This window comes from Pieris brassicae, unplaced genomic scaffold (genome assembly GCF_905147105.1).
Source record: "Pieris brassicae unplaced genomic scaffold, ilPieBrab1.1, whole genome shotgun sequence".
NCBI classification, from domain to species: domain Eukaryota; kingdom Metazoa; phylum Arthropoda; class Insecta; order Lepidoptera; family Pieridae; genus Pieris; species Pieris brassicae.
Genome location: NW_025575988.1, coordinates 6,560 through 16,438, shown reverse-complemented (window position 1 = coordinate 16,438; position 9,879 = coordinate 6,560). Strand labels below are relative to the sequence as shown.

General features: G+C 35.2%; 3 long non-coding RNA genes across 6 annotated transcripts; 1 reads left to right on the top strand and 2 right to left on the bottom strand.

The window, feature by feature from the left end:
- Window positions 1-761: 761 nt before the first annotated feature.
- On the bottom strand, window positions 762-3,105 carry LOC123719328. 2 transcript variants are annotated; one of them, XR_006755388.1, is made up of 5 exons: window positions 3,022-3,105; window positions 2,635-2,869; window positions 2,171-2,426; window positions 1,544-1,726; window positions 762-1,107 (listed from the first exon to the last, which is right to left on the bottom strand). It is a non-coding gene; the product is annotated as an uncharacterized LOC123719328 (long non-coding RNA). The 2 variants fall into 2 exon arrangements; XR_006755389.1 differs by having other exon boundaries at window positions 2,979-3,103.
- Window positions 3,106-3,135: 30 nt separating this feature from the next.
- Window positions 3,136-6,397, top strand: LOC123719329. Of its 3 annotated transcripts, none has more exons than XR_006755390.1 (4): window positions 3,136-3,621; window positions 4,012-4,148; window positions 4,298-4,422; window positions 6,293-6,397. It is a non-coding gene; the product is annotated as an uncharacterized LOC123719329 (long non-coding RNA). The 3 variants fall into 3 exon arrangements; XR_006755391.1 differs by having other exon boundaries at window positions 3,137-3,621; window positions 4,298-4,396; XR_006755392.1 differs by lacking the exon at window positions 4,298-4,422 and having other exon boundaries at window positions 3,138-3,621.
- Window positions 6,398-6,804: 407 nt separating this feature from the next.
- Window positions 6,805-7,890, bottom strand: LOC123719330. The gene is made up of 3 exons (XR_006755393.1): window positions 7,547-7,890; window positions 7,092-7,466; window positions 6,805-6,864 (listed from the first exon to the last, which is right to left on the bottom strand). It is a non-coding gene; the product is annotated as an uncharacterized LOC123719330 (long non-coding RNA).
- Between the last annotated feature and the right edge of the window lie 1,989 nt (window positions 7,891-9,879).

Genomic DNA, 9,879 nt, shown 5'->3' with positions numbered 1-9,879 from the left:
CTCCGAGAGCATAGCCAGACGCAGGCACTCTCTTCTACATACAGTTATTCGTTTCATAACGATTAACTAAATCATGGGAGTTACACTCCGAGAGCATAGCCAGACGCAGGCACTCTCTTCTACATACAGTTATTCGTTTCATAACGATTAACTAAATCATGGGAGTTACACTCCGAGAGCATAGCCAGACGCAGGCACTCTCTTCTACATACAGTTATTCGTTTCATAACGATTAACTAAATCATGGGAGTTACACTCCGAGAGCATAGCCAGACGCAGGCACTCTCTTCAACATACAGTTATTCGTTTCATAACGATTAACTAAATCATGGGAGTTACACTCCGAGAGCATAGCCAGACGCAGGCACTCTCTTCAACATACAGTTATTCGTTTCATAACGATTAACTAAATCATGGGAGTTACACTCCGAGAGCATAGCCAGACGCAGGCACTCTCTTCTACATACAGTTATTCGTTTCATAACGATTAACTTAATCATGGGAGTTACACTCCGAGAGCATAGCCAGACGCAGGCACTCTCTTCTTCATACAGTTATTCGTTTCATAACGATTAACTAAATCATGGGAGTTACACTCCGAGAGCATAGCCAGACGCAGGCACTCTCTTCTACATACAGTTATTCGTTTCATAACGATTAACTAAATCATGGGAGTTACACTCCGAGAGCATAGCCAGACGCAGGCACTCTCTTCTTCATACAGTTATTCGTTTCATAACGATTAACTAAATCATGGGAGTTACACCCCGAGAGCATAGCCAGACGTAGGCGTAGCTGAGTCGGCGATGCCACTTAATTTCCCTGGGAGGTTGGAGGTTCCACCTGGCTGTTACAGGGATATTCAGTTGCGCAGCTAGGTTTAGTGTCTTCGAAGAATAATAATTTCAGCGTATTAAAAACGCTGCTACTAATTGCCTAAGCTAGTTTTTAATTGGACCGACGTGGGGTTTGGATCACATCCACAATTACAGATGTCAAGTATTATTATAATAAGTGTTTATACCTCTTTCCTGTCGGTCGAATCTCCGTTCAGTCGAAAAGCTTGTCCAGCGACAGTTGTTCCAGGGGCGTCTTGTCATCATTCATCTGAAGGTAAAATAAATTATATAATTACTAGCTGCCATAGAATGTGGTTTTAGATTTGAATTTGATTTACACTTCGGTCTAAGTAACACGTGGTTGGCTAACACCAAAAATTAAAAAAGTTCATACTTTAGCCTCAATAACACGTGGTAATCATGATATTGAATTGTAGCTTATATGACACGTTTGTCGGTTTACCATAGCAGTGCCATCTATTGATCACTTACTCAATTCAGTCGAATAATTGTGACTGTCAATTAATTATAGACAAATAATTTGCAATAAAATAAAATTGCGACTATAATTAAAGATCTAAGCTACCCTATCTCTTAAGTTGGACCAGACCGCTCACGGTGTGCCAATTTAATTTAAAATCGGTTAAGTAGTTTAGGAGGCCATCGCGGACGGAAGTACTTTTCAATAAAATTTTGAAACTTACTTTGGCAAATATTCCAACTGCAACCGAATGGCTTAAAATTTGATCTGCTAGGCGCTCTTTGATTTTCTGTTTGCCATTCTGTACTGGTTGTAAGTGGTGCTGGGTTAAAGCTGGAGCAAACACGGTTGGGATTCTCGCGATCTTTATTATAAAACTCCTCTATGTGGCTCCACTTTACTGTACCTGCAATGGAAGGTTATGATCTTATTCTCAAAACAATTTTAACCAATCACAGGTCAAGCGGCAATAAGAAAATAAATATGGTACAGCAGAGGTACATCAATTATTAGTTATTTTAATTAGGCAATAAGGCAATACTAACAACTACTTGATGCAGGGAAATAATTGCCAAAGGCCACTAGCGGATAAATAAGTCAATGGATGGTCATGGTTCAATGGATAAATAAGTCATAAAAAAGTTTTAATATCTTTCCGCTGTTCAATTAATTAAATTATTATACCAACCTATGTTTAGTTTTCTGTTTATTTGTATATCTAGTGTAAATTGGAAATACCGTTTAAAAAAAATTAAATCTTTAAACATGCACTCAAGCAAACAAGCCAATGTAAATTTGTAAAAATTAATATTCAACCACATTTTGTATAATATTCTAAAGAAGTGGTTACCTCCTCGACAAGAGCTGCTGACTTGTCTGCTGTGTCACAATCTCCTGAGAAGTAAAATGCTATTGGCTGTTTCCAGCATTTTCGAACACCGATAAACATGAAAGTTCGACTATGGTTTGCTATCACACTAGTACGGCCTTAGCATTGAGTTTTACGTTTTTCTGCATCTCTTAGACAGCGTTTGCTTTTGAGGTGTAAGTTCACTGAACTTTTTCACGTCCAAGTCCTACAAAATACCTTTGCTAGTTGATGGTTCCTGGAAAATATACAAAAATAATTGAATAAAAAATTCGAAAAAGATAACAAATCCAATAAGTGGATGGAGAAAATAGAAAACTTTTAATCATCCATATATCACCTAGATGTGTGTCAGAAATGTACTGCCTACCTACCTCTATGTAAAAAAGCATGACTATAAAAATTTGTCTATTTGACTTAGGTAGAATATGAATGTAAATACTCACTTGGATGTCATAACTTGCTCTATATGGACTACAATGTTTGTTTTTTAATTGGTCTATATCCTCCTCTATTCACTCTTAATCTAACTTGTTAAGTCTTTTCCTATCGCTGCTGGTAAATGAAGATTCATTCAAATGATTTTCACATAGTATCCTATGCTGGGCATTCACTGTTTTTAATGATTCAATGGATGTCCCATCACCATTAGGAAAACAAAATTTAGCCCAAACTTTAACACTAAAAATAAAGTTTTCATTAGACATAGTTAATACTGAAGCTGTTTTGGATAATCTTTCCAATATGGACCGTCGATTTAAATGCCCATTTTTTTGTAGATAGTACTCACTAAAAGAAAGAGTTTTGCAAAGATTTAGGTTGCGCAAACTTACGGTTCATGAGATACATTTATTAAAACTTTTCACACAAATTGGTAAGTAACAACACGCAATTACAAAATATATTTGACAAATAATTGATGTCAAACGTCAATCACTTAGTGTAGGGTTCCGAAAATTTTCAAAGTATCGATACTACTCTGGTATCGACATTAAACTTTCTAATATGGATCATCGGTTTAAATGCCCATATTTGTTTTGTAGATAGTACAAAAGTTATTGAAAATATCGATACTACTCGGGTATCGATACTTTTTGGTGATCACTAAATTTGTTTTTAAGCCATTCATTTTGTTTAATGGCGTCCAGTCATCGTTTGTCACCCTTGCAGTAGAAATCGTTTTACGTACTCCTATAAACTTACAACGTTTGACTACCATGGCGTCTCCGAAGCCCATTGTTTGAAGAGTTAAGTGAAGTGCAAGTGTTGGACTCAAATTAGCCGCTTGTCACGGCCTCCTCTTCTGCGCCGATCCTTGACGAACCGGTTGCTGGTCCTAGTGGGCTGACTAGTCCTGGCGAGGAATTTGCTGCGATGCCCAGACTTACTAGGTCATCTGGCAGAAGGCTTAATCCTTACTCGGATGAGTTAAAGTAAGTTTTGATTTATGTTATTTCAGGTCAGGTTATAAAATAATAAATCATTAGTAAAAAAAAAAAAAAAATTGCTTACTGGAATTTTGAAAAAGTTGGATTGCATAAGGTCTGTTGTGGATTTTAAAATGAAATTTATAGCTGAAAATATTTTTTTCATTGTTTGTAACTTTCTGTATTATCTAATTCTGTATTATCCTGTACTTTTTTAATATCAAAAAAGTACCCAAAACCGAATCAGAGCACCCCACTATCCACATGGTCTTGTCTGCCCTACCCCTAGAGTATATATAAAAGCTCCGAAGTAGCCGTCAACCCCCTCCCCGCCCCTCTAAAACCTCAAATATCGACGGTCCATATTGGAAAGATTAACCGATCTACTTACTTCAGAGGCCCATTCTCGGACGGAAGAGGGAACCTATGCAAGGATAAGGAAGAATCTTCTTTTGATGGTATACCGCATTTTGAGTATTTTCCCTACCATGTTTTGGCAAAGTACAACACAAAATCGTCAATATGACTTACCTGTAAGTGAAGTTCTATTATACATTGAGCTTTGAGACTTTAATACTACCCTCAGTTTTCATTTGATTGAAATTGTAACTACACGTGTGTAAATCCAGTTGTAATGTATCCTCGAACGAAGGCGTACATAACCAAAAGCGTCGCGTAACAGGTAACGCACGGCCGCCGCCCTAACGACCACTTGTCGCTGGATGAGACAATGAACTGCTGCAGGTATCGGGAGAAGATCCATCAAAGTCTAATACTCCAGGTGAAGACATACAGTTTGATCTTGCAGTAAGCTTACACTTTACAACTTTTATCTAAGTATTCTAATCAATGCACCCAATTTGAACCCAGAGGAAAAGACCGCAATCTCAAACAGGATTAATATAGGACGCAGGTTTCAAATGAAACCAAATGCTACAGCTACTTCTTGTTTAGCAGAGGCCACTCACAGTGTTCTTGTCTGCGGAAACAAGAAATGTGTACCTATTAAAATTACTTATGGATACGGATTCCAATGTGACACACAATACCAAGACTCAGTCACACGACACAACTTTATTCTATATAGCCTTAAAAGATCTAAAAGAACAACTTCAAGGAACATAGGTATACAAGTACCTATTCAGTAAGCGATTAGTTGACTACAAGCTCGCATCAAAATCAGAAAAGGACAAAGAAGGTCAAAAAGAATTTAATCATAGGCAAAAGGGGAATCCAGGATGAAGGAGCTTGCTCACAGCCTACTATAGGCAGTCGCGTCCAGCGCCGCGCGCGCCACCTCGCGCTCACTGGTAGTTTATCAAAGAATGTTATTCACTTATTACTTGTGATACAACTCTATTATCGTGGATAAAAGGTTATAAAATACCTTTTTCTTGGTCAGCGATGTTCCTAAAAGTAAACTATATTCAGAGACTGAACAAAGCAAATTCGAACAATCTATAAATTACAACAAAAACACTCCCGCACAAGGCGTTAACCGACAGATAACCGTTTGGCACCGTTAGGTGGCTATCTGAGGGCCGCAGGTAAACCCGCGTTCATAAATTGAAGCGAAGCGACCAATGAGAGGGCGGCAGGCAGCAAGGCAGCGATCGGACTGACCAATGAGAGGGCAGCAGGCAGCAAGGCAGCGGTCGGACAGCGCGTGCGCACTGGCAAGCGGCGATGACTCACACGGAGCGAGCGAGATGGCACTACAGCACTGATGACTCACACGGAGAGAGCACTGGAGCAGACATCCGCACGGGTCGGCGGTCGGAAGCGAAAGTGGCCCCTGCGCATGTGTCACAACCTCTTTTATAATCACAACTCCCTCCTCCGACTCGACCATCCCACTTCGGGAAAATGGTCGAGTCAATTCGTAACAACTCGTAAACAACCGAACGAGTCAAATGAGTAACTATTGCACATGCGCACTTGTAGCAAGATTCTTAAGAATATGTTTCATAAAAATGTTTAGAATTTAGAATAATTAAATTAATATTAGAAGCTAACACAAGAAATATTAAGTTTATGTCCTCCAGCTACACTGAATGTTTACAAAATATTCAGGACGCTAGAACACTTCTTGAAGCTAAAGGATTTATTGTAAATACTGAAAAGAGTAATGAAATTCTTGTAAATTCTTGGGTATATAATAAAATGTAGAACTTAAATCTGTTAATATGATAATAATAAACAAATTTTTCAAAATCTCGCACAATTAGATGGCTTACGTGCCTACCTCTGCCTGTCCAGCAGCAGAATATGGCTGGTTTTACACGAAGGGTCTAGAGAGTAAATATTTTAACCATCGATAGTTTTACCGGACTTACAATGGTATCGTGCGTCAGACCAACCTATAAATTAAATTAAATCGGTTGACTTTTGTTAAGAAATGTATAGTGATTCAATTCAATTTCCTCATCTTACTAAAATTACTAAAGAACTTTGGCGATGGGGCGAAGGCTTACACGGTTTCCTGGTCAATTTATTTAATGGCTTTCCATCGTTTGCTATCATATTTAAAACGTTAGGAAAAATTATTAACGGCAATGAGTTTGGCATCATATTTGTTTTCCTGTGGACTACTCGAACGTGGTGACCGCTTTTCAGAAGGCTCTTAGTTTCGGGAACCATAATTTTCTAACCTAATGAAACTTATCTCTCATTCCAGCAACCGAGAAGAGTGCCTTTGTCATCAGTGTCATCTATAATATAAAAAATGAATCGCAGAATGTGTAGGTAAGCGCATAACTATACAAAGCCTGAACCAATTGTACCAGTTCTGTTTTTTTTAATGTTCGTTGAAGTTGAAGTTGATGGTTTTAACATTTTCATTGGTTTACATTTATAACATTTGTTTATAACATTGGATTACATATTAGTAATATATAAGAGTATAATGAAATAAATTTTATATTATGTTATGTTTTATTTATTTTTCCTAATATTTCATTACATTACATGGTTATGATAAATAATAATTTAATTTTATAGGTAGATTAACGACATAACTTATTAAAATTTTAACTAACTTTCTTCTAAGAAAAATAAGTACTAGTATTTTATATGTACAAAAGGACATTTAAATACAACATGTTTGTTTCTGCTAGAATTAAGAAGAATATATTAATTTTCCAAAATAATAAATAAAGCTTGTTCTTTCAGTTACGTCTTGATTTCCTTCATTAACTTCTTGACTTGAAACTGTATCAAGTGTTGGAACTAAAACTTCTGCCGGTATATCTACAAATTATAATCCTTACAAATATTTTGCATAACAGCTGTGGCAATAACAATAGCTTGAACTTAAGCTAGTAATAAATACAATGTTAAAGCGACATTTCCATACTCCAAATTTTCCGAAAAAGACAAATATTTTAACCTTACATCATGTTTCATTTGGGTCACATATCTTGCAACTTTTTGACATAGTATAATTATTAATACTCTAAATTATACTATATATTTACCTCTCTATAGTATTCCTATTCTTAATGTGTACTTCATCATATCTCTGGTCAGTCAGAGAAATGGTGTTAATGAATAAGGTATATTTGAGTAAGCACTATTAACAACCATCCAGTGATTTCTCAGTAGACCTGTACGATATTAAGCTATAAACAAATATACCTGTTAATTTAGTTGGCACATTTATCAAGTTCTACCTTCTTATCAATAAATTTGAATTAACTTGTAGAACTGAGTTTACAAAAGTTGTTGCATCATGAGCGGCACCAGGCCATGGGGAACAACATTAATATATTTTATTTCTGCATCACACACAGCTTGTACATTTAAAGAGAAATATCCTTTTCAATTACAATATTATTCACCAATTACGTCACCTAAAGAAAATAATGCTGCTTAAAATTATTACAACTTCATACTATAATGTACAATGTTAAATAATATATAAATTACTTACATGATGATTGAATTCGTAAATGTGGCATAACAAAAAACAACAAATAAAATATTTAAATTTTTTTGGTTCAACAGTTTATGTGCATGATAAGTTATATAAGACAAAATTCGATGTTAAGTCATGGAAAGGTATTCTTGTGGGATACGAACCAAACGGTTATAAAGTTTGGAATCCTAAATGCGAAAAATTTATTACTGTCAGAGATGTCATAGTAGATGAGACAAATTACTTCAATCCAGGCCTGCGTTGCGACCTGAAGAGAATATAGTAAATTCTCATGATAATGTTAACATTGACAACATTTCAAAGTCAATAAAGTCTCAAAAAACTGACAGATATAAATCAGATACCTATAAATCTGATGATTATGAAGTTCCTCAGAAAATTCGCAAAACTAACCATGACATCGTCGAATTTGAACAACCAAATGCACATTCTGATGATCTTTCAGTGGTCGTAAATAATGAGGACACAACCAGTTGTATTGAACCACGTAGGAGTGATAGGCTTAAAGTCGTCCCCCTATTTCTTATAAAGAAATCGATGATAACCTTATGTGTGCTAGTTCAATTTTGTGTAAAATACCAAATTCGTTTCAAGAGATTAAAACACGAGACGATAGAGTTCATTGGGAAGGTGCAATTAAATTCTCTATTTTTAAATAAAACATGGACTTTAGTACCACGGCCAGATAACAAAAATATTATAGATTGCAAATGGATGTTTAATATAAAAAATGATGAATTCGGAAAGCCTTTACGCTATAAAGCTCGACTCGTTGCTAGGGCTTTTAGCCAGGAATATCTCATAGACTATAATGAGACTTTTGCACCTGTTGCAAGAATAGCTAGTTTTAGATTTATTATTGCTTTTGCTAATCAATATAATTTACTTGTACATCACATGGACGTAAAAACTGCATTTCTAAATGGGGTACTACAGGAAGAAATATATATGAAAGTTCCAGAAGGGGTGTCTTGCAAAAATGGTTATGTGTGTAAATTAAATAAAGCATTATATGGGCTAAAGCAAGCCGCTAGATACTGGTTTGAAATTTTTGAACAGTCTCTTAGGCGGGAGGGTTTTCAGAATTCATCAGTAGATAGATGTATTTATATACTAAATAAAGGAGATATACAGAAAAATATATATGTGGTACTTTATGTTGATGATTTGGTAATAGTGAGTGCTAATGTAAATACAATAAACAGTTTTAAAATATATTTAATGATTAAATTTAAAATGACAGATTTACATGAAATTAAATTATTTCTTGGAATTAAAATAACTCGTTGCGATGATATGATAATGTTAGATCAAAGTGCTTATATTAAAACAGTTTTAAATAAATTTTGCATGCAGGATTGCAACAAAAACCTGCAACTACTCCTATGGATAGTAAACTCAATTATGAAGCACTAAACTCAGAAAAAATTACACTGCTCCATGTCGCAATTTAATTGGTTGTCTAATGTATATAATGCTATGTACTCGACCTGACTTAAGCACTAGCGTTAATATATTAAGTAGGTACACAAATTAAAATAATAAAGAATTGTGGCAATGCCTCAAAAAAGTGCTTAGATATTTAAAAGGCACAACTGATTTTAAATTATGTTATAAAAGGTGTGAATATAATAACATCTTAACTGGGTATGTGGACTCCGATTGGGGAGGTAATGATGTAAAGAGTACAACCGGGTATATATTTAAATTGTTTGAACATTGTTCAATAACCTGGACAACAAAGAAACAATAGTCAGTAGCAGCCTCCTCCACAGCGGCTGAGTATATGGCCTTATATGAAGCCTTTATGGCTTAAATCTTTGGTAAGGAGTATTCATATTGATATATCCACTCCTATTGTAATATATGAAGACAATTAACTGACAGACAGACATTTTTCTAGGGAACAAATAGAGAAAAATGTAATAAAGCTAAAATACATTCCCACAGGTCAACAACCTGCAGATGCGTTAACAAAACCATTACCAGCGGTTACGTTTCATGAAATGAGGAGAAACATGGGTTTACAATTATAATATTTAATGAGTTGGCTATTATTTGTTATTAATTTAATTATTCTGTTATATTCATTGTGTTCTGATAATTATATGTAATGTATATAATGTATCGAATTTAAGATGATGAAATGATCTGATAAGGTTTTTCTGGGTTTTCCCTTATCCGAGCAACAAATGTTGGATCATTATTTTTGTATTTTCCCAGACTCGCTTGGAAGTTATATAGTTCTGTTTAGGCATTTGATTTGTACAAGAATTAATTTTTGAGGGGGCATGTTGATTTATTTGAGTAATATTGCAAAAATTAAT